The sequence below is a fragment of the Lathyrus oleraceus genome, chromosome 5 (genome assembly GCF_024323335.1).
Source record: "Lathyrus oleraceus cultivar Zhongwan6 chromosome 5, CAAS_Psat_ZW6_1.0, whole genome shotgun sequence".
Lineage (NCBI taxonomy): Eukaryota > Viridiplantae > Streptophyta > Magnoliopsida > Fabales > Fabaceae > Lathyrus > Lathyrus oleraceus.
Window position 1 is genome coordinate 411,437,096 of NC_066583.1, and position 15,950 is coordinate 411,453,045.

Here is a 15,950-nt window from a genome sequence, read left to right on the forward strand (position 1 = left end):
GTTACCCTGCTTCAATTCCAGGAATTCTATTTCTTTCTTTCCTCTGACATCCTCTGGAAAGTACTTCCTCAGAAATCTCTCTCTGAACACAGCCCAAGTGATCTCAGCATCTCCAGCAGCTTCCAACTCAGTGCGGGTAGCAACCCACCAATCATCAGCTTCTTCTGATAGCATATGAGTACCGAACCTGACCTTCTGGTTATCAGCACACTCAGTTACTCTGAAGATTCTCTCGATCTCCTTCAACCACTTCTGAGCACCATCTGGATCGTATGCTCCTTTGAACATTGGAGGATTGTTCTTCTGGAACTCACTCAGTTGACGAGCAGCTCCCATTCCCACAACATTCGGATTCCCTCCAAGTACTCCAGCTAGCATACCCAGAGCCTCAGCAATCGCAGCATCATCTCTACCTCTTCCAGCCATCTCTGTTCTGAAAACCCAAACAAGCTAAACAAATAAGTACTGATAGGGTTACACAACACCTATCCCGTACAGGGAAACAGAATAACTACGACTCGACACGACCGACTATGCTCTGATACCACTAATGTAACACCCTTCTAAATACCCCAGATTATTATAATTAAAATAACAATATATATTCATCAGAGTAATTATGCCCCGAAGGGTGTCACACAATCATTTCACAATAATTATCAAAATATCCTGTCATGCTCATTTCTTTAATCAAATGAGATTCTTTGCATAAATCGCAGCGGAATAATTCAACATCAATGTAAAACATGTAACACAATACATGTCAATCATTCAACAACAGAAATCAAATAAATTAAAACATCCCCTCCCGATGTTACATCTATCAGAGCATGACCCATAAGAACTACTCTAGACTCCAAGCAATTGCTTCTACTCAACTCATTTCTCGTTACCTGAAAAATAGGTGTAAGGGTGAGTATCTCAATCAATATAATGAGCATTATAGAACAATATGTAATGCCAAGTAATTAACACATTAATTCACCCTAATCAGACTACGCATTCAGCAACAGCAATATTCGTTCAAACATCATACTCGACAGTAGATTCTCAACCATATTCAACATCAACAATATAACACACAATACACATATAATACTGGAATACATCCATTCATATTATATGCCATACATTTATTATGCAATGAGACTCTATGCATGCGGTACCGACTATTTGTGAACATATAGTTCAACCTCACCGTCCAAATCCAGGCACGGCTACCAAGCTCACTAGTCCCACTCATTTGAGACATAGTGACTCACTCACTAATTCCTCACCATGGGAATTAGCTACCACCCCAAATGGGCCATGAAATGCACGCTAATCACCTAGCATGCAAACATCAACAACAATAATCAAAATGATCTACTCACTAATTCCTCACCATGGGAATTAGCTACCACCCGAAGGCCACAATATGCATGCTAATCATCTAGCAATGCAACATCAACAACAATCAAGAATAGACACATGCTCACACTCTAAGCCATAATACAGTCTATTCACACATGTATACATTCACATCATCATGTATACCATCACACATTATCAACATAATTAATCACAAAAGCATATCATATCATGCCACAAAATCAACCACAGTATTAGCCCGTTCTAATAATACCTATACCACCCAAAACAACGGGAAATGATCCCTACAACATCATACCTCAGCTAAGTCTCACTACTCAGCCTAAACAGTCAAAAACTGCACGACAGCAGCACAGGAAATCACAATCCTGCCCATACGCGTATTGCCTATGCCCATACGCGTATTGCCCAAATCCTGACCAAGCCATACGCGTATTGCCCACTTTCATACGCGTATGCTACGCGTACCAACTTCTCATACGCGTACCAACAGAGACAATTTTACGTTAAAAATATCATCTTCCTCATCCATACGCGTATTGCCTAGCGCCATACGCGTACCAGCCATCTCATACGCGTATTGCCTAGTGCCATACGCGTATGACCAGAAACCAGCATTCTCAGATCTGCAATGGCTTTTCTGCTACGAGTTCTATTCGATCTAACCTTCCACGGTTCAATTCTTACACAAAATCACTCCTATCGTCTTATGCACTTCATATCCTGTTCCATCTCACAAAATCCTAACACTATTCCATCTAATTTCTACGGATTTGCTTCGATTTATCATCCAATTCCATTCATCAATCATTTTCACACATTCACCATACTCATCCAATTCAAAGGTAAATTAGAGGTCTATCACTACCCATGACATATTATCATATAATACCCGTTAATCAACGATAAACCCCCCTTACCTGAGTTAATCCGGCAAATTCTGCAGCTTCAAGCTCTTCCTCTTCTCTTGCTCTGCCTTTTGCCCTTTCTCTCTTTCAGCCGCTTCTCTTTTCCTTTTCACGTGAAAACCCTTTTTCCAAAAATTGGGACTTTTTATTATTCCAACTTATATATTCCAATAAATAATTATTCCAATAATTATTTTTCCAAAATAATAATAATAATTCAAATATTCTAATTAAATTAATAAACATATTATTAATTTAATTCAAATAAATACATATTATTATCGGGGTGTTACACCTGGCAGCGACTCTGGTTGATCCCCAGCGATGATTGGTGTTTCCTGGTGTTAGATGCTCCCCACCAGATTGGATTTTTTTCCTGTGGGCCTGGCCTTCTCTTTTGAGATGTTATACCGGATGTCTTTCCTGGACCTATTTGCGTTAGATATGTCTGGTTGTCAGTATTAATCATACATAAACCACGCATATACATGCATGATTATAACATTCAGATATTCATGTTGCAATCTTTGCCATATATCTTTGCTTGTTATCTCCTGCTATTGGTGAAATGTTCTTCCCCAAGCAGATGTTTGTGCCTGATCTCTCCATTTAGAGTCAGCCCTGTAGGCATAAAGTGTCTATCTTTCCTTCTATATTCTCCCCTGAGTTATATCCTCATTAGGTTGAGTCTTGCTTCACTGTGTCTCTCTAGTTTGTTCCTAGATTGACCCCTTCTTTGTTTTTTCCCCAGCAATTCCCTGTGGTTCAGGTGATCAATTACTCAGTAAACAATAATTGTTCATTCTCTCCCCAGCGGATGTTGTAGCCTTCTACCCAGTAGCCGGTAGTTGTAAGTCCTATTTCTGTGGTTTTTCTACCTAGTAACCGGTAGATGTAATCCCCTCTTTGTTGGTTATCTTTATCCAATATTCGGTATTGATATTCCTTCATTTTGAGTATACCACCCAGTAACCAGTGATATATCTCTTGGATAAATGCTCTTGTTAAGCAATTTATCCCCTGCGAGTCATCTTTCATTTTTACCCTTTTGTTGGGTAATGATTGTTTCTCCTTTTGATTGGTCATCATTTTATACCCAGTAACCGGTATCCCGATGTCCCTTCTTTTCGGTCGATTTATCCTTTATTAACCCAGTAATCGGTTGTGGATAATCTTCCATGCGAGTATGTTATCTACGTTCTAACGATAAAAGATAATACATCTCATGCGCTTTTCAGTCGAAGTCTTTTTCTTCCCCAGTTGAGTAATATTCGTGTTTCCTTATGGAATCGAATGTCCATCTTGTAATCGAGTTTGATTTTTCAGCCCTCCTTTCGGATGATGAGTGTCTTGGAAATATTCCCCAATTCACGCCTGGTTGGTCACCTATTATATGCCCAGATTTTCCTTCTGCTCCCTATTATGACTTTTTGTCCCCTGTGGAGTCAGATTTTCCTGAGTTGAAATATACCTTTTAGGTCTTCCTCAGATGTTTTGGATGATTGATATCTCTTACCCTTATACCGATCTTAGATATTCTGTCTCCCTGAGCGTGTTGTTCTCTCACCCTCATACCGGTGAGCGATCACATGTCTCTGTTTTGAGTTTTATTACCCAGTAACCGGTAATGCCTCATTTGTTGCTTCCTCAACTGAGTCCTTAATGGACATCCCTGTAACACCCTTCTAAAATACCCCGAGTATATAATTAAAATAACACATATCAATCAGAGTAAATATGCAATCAAGGGTGTCACACAACATTTCACACCATAATAACTGTCATGCTCTTTCATTAACTCAAAACATAAAACATTTGCACAATACGCAGCGGATAGAGATCAAATCGATCATTCAAAACATGCAACATACTACATGTAAACTGGTTCAACAATCATCAACAACAATATTAAAAATGTTCCCTCCCGATGTTACATCTATCAGAGCATGACCCACTTAGGAGACTACACTAGACTCCAAGCATTAGCTTCCACTCAACTCATTTGTTCGTTACCTGAAAAATAGTTGTAAGGGTGAGTTCCTCAATCGATATAATAAGCATTATAAATCATCATGAAATGCTAAGTAAATTCACACATTTCATCACCCTAATCGTAACATACATCCAGTAACGGCACATCAACTCAAACATCATACTTAATATCAACACAATTCCACTCCTCAATTAAATTAAATATCCATACAACAAGCCAACAAAATGCAACTCTAATGAGACTCGACTCGTCATGCATGTGGTACCATTCGGAGTAAAACTCCCAACTTAAAATCATTGCCATTTTATTGGGCATCAAGGCATAAGCCTTCAACTTTCAACTTAAAATTTGCCAATCCAGGCCAACGTGGTGTGAGCAAAGCTCCGACTTAATGCATATGAATGTACATGGCATACACGACTTTAAACTGTCGACAACATAATAATAATAGCAATACAACAATGTTTTCAACAACATCAACTTATAATCAACTTTGGCTCACCAAGCCTACAACTCAGTATTTTCAACAACTTTCCGTACACGGAACAACTCAGCAACATACTTGTATCAACACTTCATAACATAAATCCAACAAAATTACTCATCACAATTAACTATAATAGACCAATCACCAATTAGGTTCACAACATTAAAAATATCAATTTTTCAAATTTCCAACAGTGTTAACCGGTTAACGCCCTGGGTTAACCGGTTAACGCAGGACAAAACACACTTTCTGGCAAAACGCAACAGTGTTAACCGGTTAACGCCCTGGGTTAACCGGTTAACGCAGGCAAAACAGCACATTTCCACAAAATATAACAGTGTTATCCGGTTAACGCCCTGGGTTAACCGGTTAACGCAGACAAAACAGCAGTTCCTGCGCTAACACAAGGCAGAATGCAGAGTTCTCCGCATTTTCCGCCGTTGGAGGACTTCCGGACCTCCGATTCAATTTCCGTAAAAAGTTATACGTTCGTGGAAACACGACTCACACAATTACGGACTCAATTACAGCTTTAATACAACTTATTCATCACAATATTTCAGCATTCAACATCCCAATTAGGGTCACTTCAACGGTTTATCACTATCCATGACATGTTAATCTATAATACCCATTAAACGACGATAAACCCCCCTTACCTGAGATAATCCGGCAATCTCTAAGCTTCAAGCTTTTCCGTTCTTCAACCTTTGCTCTGCCTCTTTGCCCTTTATCCACTTTCCACTTTTCAGCCGCTTCTCTGTTTCACGTGAAAACTCTTTACCAAAAAAATGAAAACCCTTTTCTCTTATTCCAACTTATATATTTTCCACTAATTATTATTCCAAATAATAATAATAATAATAATCCAATAATTCAATTTATTTAATTAAATTAATAAATATATTATTAACTTAATTTAAATAATTCTCTTATTTTATTCGGGGTGTTACAACTCTCCCCCACTAAAAGAGTTTTCGTCCCCGAAAACATACTTCAAGCAAATAACTCTGGATAAGACTCTTTCATCTGACTCTCCAGTTCCCAAGTCACATTGCCACCTGCTGGTCCTCCCCAAGCTACTTTCACTAAGGCAATCTCTTTACCCCGCAACTGCTTCAACTCTCGATCCTCAATCCTCATAGGCGATATTTCAACAGTCAGGTTATCTCTCACCTGTACATCATCTACTTGGATCACATGCGACGGATCATGAATGTACCTCCTCAACTGAGACACATGAAAAACCTCATGCAAATTCGCAAGTGACGGCGGTAAAGCGATACGATAGGCTACCTCTCCTATCCTCTCCAAAATCTGATAAGGACCAATAAATCGAGGTGTCAACTTCTTTGACTTCAAAGCTCGACCAACCCCAGTTATCGGAGTAACACGAAGAAACACGTGATCTCCCTCTCGGAACTCAAGTGATTTCCTCCTCTTGTCATGATAACTCTTCTGACGACTCTGAGCAATTTTCATCTTCTCCTGAATCATCTTAATCTTTTCCGTAGTCTGTTGAACAATCTCCGGTCCAACCACAGCACTCTCACCGGACTCATACCAACATAAAGGTGTCCGACATCTCCTACCATACAAAGCTTCAAACGGTGCCATACCAATACTCGAATGAAAACTATTGTTGTAGGTAAACTCAATCAAAGGTAAATAACAATCCCAAGCACCTCCCTTTTCCAAAACACAAGCCCTCAACAGATCCTCTAGTGACTGAATCGTCCTCTCAGTCTGACCATCAGTCTGCGGGTGATATGCAGAGCTCAATCTCAGTTTAGTTCCCAAAGCCTTCTGCAAACCTTCCCAGAATTTCGATGTAAATCTAGGATCTCTGTCCGAAACAATACTCGACGGAATACCATGCAAACTTACAATTTTCTCAATATACAACTCGACTAATCTCTCTAACGGATAGTCCATTCTGATCGGAATGAAATGAGCCGACTTTGTCAATCTGTCAACAATCACCCAAATAGCTTCAAAATTCTTAATTGTCCTCGGTAAACCAGAAACAAAATCCATACTGATACTATCCCACTTCCACTCTGGAATAGCCAACGGTTGCATTAGCCCAGACGGCTTCTGATGCTCAATCTTTGACTTCTGACAAGTCAAACAAGAATAAACAAAACTCGCAATTTCTCTTTTCATTCTCGGCCACCAAAATAACTTTTTCAAATCATGATACATCTTCGTAGCTCCAGGATGAATACTCAACCCACTACGATGCCCTTCTTCAAGAATACTCTTCTTAAGTTCGGTAACATTCGGAATGCACACCCGATTACCAATTTTCAAAACACCATTTTCATCAACTCTGAATTCGCCACCTTGACCTTGCTTCACTAGAGTCAACTTATCAACCAAAAGCATATCGGATTTCTGACCCTCTCTGATCTCATCCAGAATACCACTTGTTAACTTCAACATTCCCAATTTAACACTATTGTGAGTACTCTCACACACCAAACTCAAGTCTCTAAACTGCTCAATTAAATCCAATTCCTTAACCATTAGCATAGACATATGTAATGATTTCCGACTCAATGCATCAGCCACTACGTTTGCTTTACCCGGATGGTAATTCAAACCAAAGTCATAATCCTTCAGAAACTCTAACCATCTTCTCTGTCTCATATTCAGCTCTTTCTGATCAAACAAATACTTTAAACTTTTATGGTCACTGAAAACCTCAAATCTTGACCCGTACAAGTAATGCCTCCATAACTTCAGAACAAACACCACAGCCGCCAACTCTAAATCGTGCGTCGGGTAGTTCCTCTCATGAACCCTCAGCTGTCTTGAAGCATAAGCTATAACCTGCTTATTCTGCATCAACACGCCACCCAAACCCAACAATGAAGCATCACAGTAAACTTCAAATGATTCCGACGAACTCGGTAATATCAGAATAGGAGCAGTAGTTAACCTTCTCTTTAACTCTTGGAAACCTTCTTCACATTTTGAGTCCCAAACAAACGCTTGCCCCTTCCTAGTCAACATCGTCAATGGTAACGCCAACTTAGAAAATCCCTCAACGAACTTCCTATAATAACCAGCCAAACCAAGGAAACTTCGAATCTCAGCAACAGACTTCGGAGCTTCCCACTTAGATACCGCTTCTATCTTAGAAGGATCAACAGCAACGCCACCTCTTGAAATCACATGACCAAGAAAACTCACCTCTCCTAACCAAAATTCACACTTGGACAATTTAGCAAATAACTTCTTTTCTCGTAGAACTCCCAAAACCACTCTCAAATGTTCAGCATGCTCTTCTTCAGATTTCGAATATACCAAAATATCATCAATAAACACCACAACAAACTTGTCTAGGTACGGATGGAAAATCCTATTCATATACTCCATAAATACTCCAGGCGCATTAGTCACACCAAAAGGCATTACAGAATACTCATAATGTCCATACCTTGTTCTGAAAGCAGTCTTCTGAATATCCTCGGTTTTCACACGGATCTGATGATACCCAGATCTCAAATCTATTTTGCTGAACACACTTGCACCAACCAACTGATCCATCAAATCATCAATCCTCGGCAAAGGATACCGATTCTTGATCGTCACTTTATTCAGTTGCCTGTAGTCCACACACAACCTCACAGTACCTTCTTTCTTCTTAACCAATAGCACTGGTGCACCCCACGGTGACACACTCGGACGAATAAATTTCTTATCCAACAGATCTTCCAACTGACTCTTCAATTCAGTTAACTCAACAGCAGACATACGGTACGGAGCCATCGATATCGGCCTAGTACCAGGTACCAAATCAATCGAGAACTCCACTTCGCGCTCTGGCGGTAATTCATTCACCTCTTCCGGAAACACATCAGGAAAATCACACACCACGGCTAGATCGCCAATCACCAGTTTATCTTTAGCCTCCAAAGTCGCTAACAGCATAAATAACTCTGCCCCCTCAGCTACTTCCTCATTCACTTGCCTTGCTGATAGAAACAAACTCTTTCCCTCCTCAATCTCAGGAAAGACCACCGTCTTATCAAAACAATTGATAGAAACTCGGTTAAACACCAACCAGTTCATACCCAGAATAACATCAATCTGCACTAGTGGAAGACACACTAGGTCCATCCCAAAGTCTCTACCAAAAATACTCAAAGGACAATTTAAACAAACCCGAGTAGTAGTCACTGAACCCTTCGCAGGAGTATCAATTACCATACTACCAAACATCTCAGATATCTCTAACTTAAGTTTCACAGCACAATCCAAAGATATAAAGGAATGAGTCGCACCTGTGTCAATAATAGCTACAAGAGGAAAGCCATTAATATAACACGTACCTCAGATAAGTCTGTCCTCACTGGAGGTTTGAGTTCCGGTCAATGCGAACACCTTCCCAGTTTGAGATTTCTTTGGCTTCTGACACTGACTTCCAATATGCCCTTCTTCGCCACAATTAAAACAAATCATTTCCTTGTGCTTGCAATCAGCTATTGCATGGCCAGTCTTACCACAGCGAAAACACCTCTTTACTTCAGCAGTGCATACATTACTCTTATGACCAGCCTGACCACATTTGAAGCAAACTATACCAGCAGGAGCACCTCCCCTACTAGTCCTCTGAGCCGGAGCAGCTCCTTGTTTCCCTTTTCCCACTGGGGCATCATACGGCTTGCCACGAGTTTGATGTTGCTTGCCCCTGCGGTCACTGACAATCTTGTAATGAGCATTATTGTCTTCTTCAAATATCCTGCAGCTATCAACCAATTCAGTAAAAATGCGTATCTTCTGATACCCAACAGCCTTCTTAATTTCAGAGCGCAGTCCATTTTCAAACTTGATGCACTTTGAAAATTCAGCACCAGCACCAGTGTAATGAGGATAAAATTTGGACAGCTCCACAAATTTCGCAGCATAATCAGTGACATACATGTTTCCTTGCTTCAGCTCAAGGAACTCAATTTCCTTCTTACCACGGACATCTTCCGGATAATACTTTCTCATGAATTCCCTACGGAATACATCCCAAGTAATGACTTCACCTGCCACGGTCAACCTCTCGTGAGTCTCTAACCACCAGTCATCAGCTTCGACTGCTAGCATGTGAGTACCATACCGAACCTTCTGAGCTGGAGTACAATCCATAACACGGAAGATTCTCTCAATCTCTTTCAACCATCCCAAGGCTGCATCTGGATCATGCTTCCCTTTAAACACCGGCGGATTCTCTCTCTGAAAAGTCGCCAAGCTACGTGATCCAGCATCACCACCAGCATTTGGCAAGTTCTGCACAGCTTGTGCATCGCTTGCATTGCGGCAGCCATTGCAGCGTCATTCCTTCCAGCCATTTAAACTTATCAATACAACACAACTTAAAAGTTAGATTAGTAACAATACACAATTGTTAGACAGTAACGACACGACAACTGGCCGGACAGACCGACCTGCTCTGATACCACTAATGTAACACCCTTCTAAAATACCCCGAGTATATAATTAAAATAACACATATCAATCAGAGTAAATATGCAATCAAGGGTGTCACACAACATTTCACACCATAATAACTGTCATGCTCTTTCATTAACTCAAAACATAAAACATTTGCACAATACGCAGCGGATAGAGATCAAATCGATCATTCAAAACATGCAACATACTACATGTAAACTGGTTCAACAATCATCAACAACAATATTAAAAATGTTCCCTCCCGATGTTACATCTATCAGAGCATGACCCACTTAGGAGACTACACTAGACTCCAAGCATTAGCTTCCACTCAACTCATTTGTTCGTTACCTGAAAAATAGTTGTAAGGGTGAGTTCCTCAATCGATATAATAAGCATTATAAATCATCATGAAATGCTAAGTAAATTCACATATTTCATCACCCTAATCGTAACATACATCCAGTAACGGCACATCAACTCAAACATCATACTTAATATCAACACAATTCCACTCCTCAATTAAATTAAATATCCATACAACAAGCCAACAAAATGCAACTCTAATGAGACTCGACTCGTCATGCATGTGGTACCATTCGGAGTAAAACTCCCAACTTAAAATCATTGCCATTTTATTGGGCATCAAGGCATAAGCCTTCAACTTTCAACTTAAAATTTGCCAATCCAGGCCAACGTGGTGTGAGCAAAGCTCCGACTTAATGCATATGAATGTACATGGCATACACGACTTTAAACTGTCGACAACATAATAATAATAGCAATACAACAATGTTTTCAACAACATCAACTTATAATCAACTTTGGCTCACCAAGCCTACAACTCAGTATTTTCAACAACTTTCCGTACACGGAACAACTCAGCAACATACTTGTATCAACACTTCATAACATAAATCCAACAAAATTACTCATCACAATTAACTATAATAGACCAATCACCAATTAGGTTCACAACATTAAAAATATCAATTTTTCAAATTTCCAACAGTGTTAACCGGTTAACGCCCTGGGTTAACCGGTTAACGCAGGACAAAACACACTCTATGGCAAAACGCAACAGTGTTAACCGGTTAACGCCCTGGGTTAACCGGTTAACGCAGGCAAAACAACACATTTCCACAAAATATAACAGTGTTATCCGGTTAACGCCCTGGGTTAACCGGTTAACGCAGACAAAACAGCAGTTCCTGCGCTAACACAAGGCAGAATGCAGAGTTCTCCGCATTTTCCGCCGTTGGAGGACTTCCGGACCTCCGATTCAATTTCCGTAAAAAGTTATACGTTCGGGGAAACACGACTCACACAATTACGGACTCAATTACAGCTTTAATACAACTTATTCATCACAATATTTCAGCATTCAACATCCCAATTAGGGTCACTTCAACGGTTTATCACTATCCATGACATGTTAATCTATAATACCCATTAAACGACGATAAACCCCCTTACCTGAGATAATCCGGCAATCTCTAAGCTTCAAGCTTTTCCGTTCTTCAACCTTTGCTCTGCCTCTTTGCCCTTTCTCCACTTTCCACTTTTCAGCCGCTTCTCTGTTTCACGTGAAAACTCTTTACCAAAAAAATGAAAACCCTTTTCTCTTATTCCAACTTATATATTTTCCACTAATTATTATTCCAAATAATAATAATAATAATAATCCAATAATTCAATTTATTTAATTAAATTAATAAATATATTATTAACTTAATTTAAATAATTCTCTTATTTTATTCGGGGTGTTACAATCCCCACCTGAGTCCGAATTTTTATCCGAAGTATCCTTTGTGGATAGAGTTGTTATATTGGCATATTTCCCAATACACGCATCTTTGCGTCAGCTCGAGTCTTTCCATTGATTTATTTTTATGGAATCCCTTCGTGTCTCCCAACAAGTTTCAAGTCGTGACCTGCTCACGTATTTTTACCCTTATTTCCCCCCCAGAGTCTCTGCCTCCCTAGTGAGTGTATTACTCCTTTGGATTCTCAGCTTCTCCGGATTTCTTTGTGGCCGTATATCCCCACAGAGTATTAACTTTTGCATACATACATTTGCATCATGAGGTCTCTTAGGGACCAAAATTCGTCTCTTTGTTATTATTTAAGCCCATTATACCTCATTGAGATGAAGATTTAAACCTTCATATCTCCGGCTAGAATGACCTTAAATAGGGGCATCTGTAAGACCCTAATTTTGACCTAAGATCCCTCATGGAATCACATCATTGCTCATTGCATTTTGCCTTAAGGATCATAGCATCTTGGCTCCTTACCTTAGGGTTGGGACTTGTGTGAGTGGTTTGAGACCACCAAGCATGTTTGAATTGTATATTATTTCTTTTCTTATTTTGTTTACTAACCAAAAGCACAAAAATATGTCACTAACATCTTTTGTTTTGAAGCTCAAGCAATCATGAGATCCAAGGCTCCTAGGAGGCCCCTATGCTCAATGAAATGACCAGATGAAGATGAAAGAAAGCATGAAAATGGTACCCAAAGCTCTCAATCATCATATATGTCTCCCAAGTATCTCAATTTTCCAATTTGATCAAGATAAACCAAAGGGGGCTTGAGGATTTTTTCCCAAGGAAACCCTAATTCATCTGTGCATTGACTGTGCCTTGCTCATGAAGCAACCTCAACCTATGGTAAAATTCAACCAAGGGAAGTTATTTCATTCATTATTTTATGCATATACGAGCCTATGTGAGTATCCTAAATCATTCATTCATTAAGATTTGAAGTTTGGACTTGAGAAGTTGACTAGTCCAATCATCTGACTAAATTGAAATCCACTGAGATCTAACTTTTGATGTGTTTGTCAAATGATGATGACCCCAAGACAAAAAATGTTCTTAAGATCCATATGAACAACTTTCATGTTCATCAAAAATTCAGTTGAAACTTGGAAGGTCATCATTCCTTTCAAAACAATATAGGTCATTTTCATTTGAAACCCTAATTTTGGTCAACTTCCCAAGGACCTAACTCCTTCATTTTTTATGATTTAGAGGTGATACTAATTGCATTAGAAATTTTGATATGTCTACTTAATTTGTTATGTTGGACAAAATTTCATAATCCTAAAAGAAACACATGTGATAATACAAAACATTATAGGTCACTTTGGACCAAAGCCATTGAATCTTGAAAAAGTCCAACTTCAAGTGCCCATAACTTTCTCATTAAAAATCCAAATGATGAAAAATATAAGTCCCAATTGATTGTCTTGAAAATATATACAACTTTGATGTTGTTGGTTTTTCCAATTGAGTCTTGCATCATTGAAACAGAAGAGCTTGAAGTTGGTCACTTTTGGCAAATTTTTCAAAGACATGTTTTATACATCAAACTTCATGGCCAGTTTTCATAAATTTCCAAACTCCAAATGGATTTTTGTTCAACATAGTTTTTTTTCTTTATGTCAAGGCCTTTCCAACCATTACTCACCTGCCTATGTTCAGATTTGTTATGTATGACTTTCGAAGAGGAGAACATTTGTGACTATTTATGGAATCCAAGTGAAACCTTCATGCACAAGCAATTGCCATTCAATATGCACGTCCAAACCTTCTCCAAATCACTTCAGCTTGCAATTCCAATTGGTTTTGGGCCTCACATACGCCTGTACAGGCCCATGCATGGAGTACCCAATGATCATGCACATGAGTTCCATTCACTCTTCTTGCAGCTTCAGCTATAAATAAACACCTTGCTTCATTCATTTCTGAAGCTGAAGGCGCCTAAAACTCTGCTGGAATTGAATCCCAACCTCACACCAAAGGAATTTTGCATTTTCATTTCACTTTTCAAGTTTGATTTTCAACAACATCAGTTGATCTTCAATACTAATTCCTAAGCCTTGCACTCATACCATACCTCAAGATCAAGCTGCAAGCAAGAGATTGGTTGGATCGTGCTCATCAAAGTTGCACTTCAAAGGTTTACATCTCAACTATTTTGCTTCGAATCTCATCATATACTGTGCTTTGCTTGAGTTTGCTTGGTTTTCTGAAGTCCTCGTGTGAGAGGAAAGCCAATGGTGGCTTTAATTTCATGAATTGATGAACTGCAGATTGAACACCTGGATTTTCCATCTAAGATTTCTCCTTCCATAGGGATCTGGCGTGAAATCCAAGGTTATAGGGGTGATGTACATCACCCCAGCTTTAATTTTATATAAGGCACGTGTGGTTTGGTTGAGGTTGCAAAACCTGCAACTAGTGGCCGATTTCTGTTGGCTCACCGGAGAAGATGGTGGTTTCCACCACCGTCCCTACGTGGCATGTCTTTGGCCCTTGGATCCAATTTCCATGATCTAATATGAGCCTTTGCCTTGTTTGACCTTTTTTTAAATGTTTTGTAACGCGTTTGACTAATGTACATGGTGAGCGCGCGTATCTGAGCCACATGATGGTCCATGTCAATTAATGAGGTTGGATCATGCGCTCCAAATTATTTCTCTTTTTATAATTTCTGTTTTATTTTCTTTAAATCCATTTATTTTCAAAAATTCATAACTCCTTTATTTGGAATCACAAAAATATGGGACCAATTGCAAAAAATTACTTTTAAAATCTAGGTTCATAATCTGATTTTTAATTATTTTTGTGATTCCATTTAATATTTTTTGTGAATTATTTTGTTTTTAATTGTTTTTAATTCATTTTAAATACTTTTAGATATTCAAAAATGCCAAAAATATTTTCTTAATACATGTGGATGATGATAAGTCTATGAAATATATTCTCATCAACTTCTTAATTAATTTGAGATTTATTTGAGATTTTAGTCCATTTGTGTTATTTTTCTTCATTTTTAATTGTTTAAAAATAGTTTCTGTTTTCAAAAAATGTTGAGAAGATTTGTCAAACCTTGTTTGACCATGTTAGACTTATGATGATCCAATTGGACTTATCCAAGTTGATTTGAATTGGATTTGAAGTTTTGACCTTACTTTGTTCATTTTATTTTATGTATTATTTTAATTCCAAAAATACCAAAAATATGTTTGACCTTTCTTGACTTCTAATCTTCATTTCACTTCTGTTTTCCATTGATTGATATTGATCCCATTCACATTTGATCATTGTGTTTTGGTTATTTCTTTTGAATTTTCATTTTGTACATTTCATCTTCATCTCTCATCTTCTTCTTTTTCTTTTGACCAATGAGTTAATGATTTGTGTTTAGCCTTGACATATGAGGGGCTTAACCTTCTTTGATCCAAATCAAATTCAACTTGATCAAAGATCAAGTGAATTGCTTTGTGTCCAAGATAGGTTGCTTCTTGGTCAAGCAAAGAACCTGAAATCCATACAAGGTCACTCTTCTTTTCTTTTGGAATGGCAAGTTGTAGGAGTTTGACTTACTAGTCATGGTCTCTAACTTGTGTTTATTTGCCTATAGTTTTATTGACCGGCCTAAAATAGGTGTGACTACTACATTAGTCCACTTACGATTGCTTAACATAGCGCTAAATTGCCTTATGGCACACTAACACTAACTACTAATTACTAACTTTTAATTCAAGCATTTAATTCTTGCAATTTACTTTAATGCAATTTAATTTCTTGCTCATTTATTCATATTGTCTTTTCCCTTTGCTCATTTGAGCTCATGTTTATGTTTATGCCATTTCCCTTTTGCTCACTTGAGCACATTATTGTGTAAATATACTATTGCCTTGTGCTTGTTTTGTCTTTGTTTGTGTGAA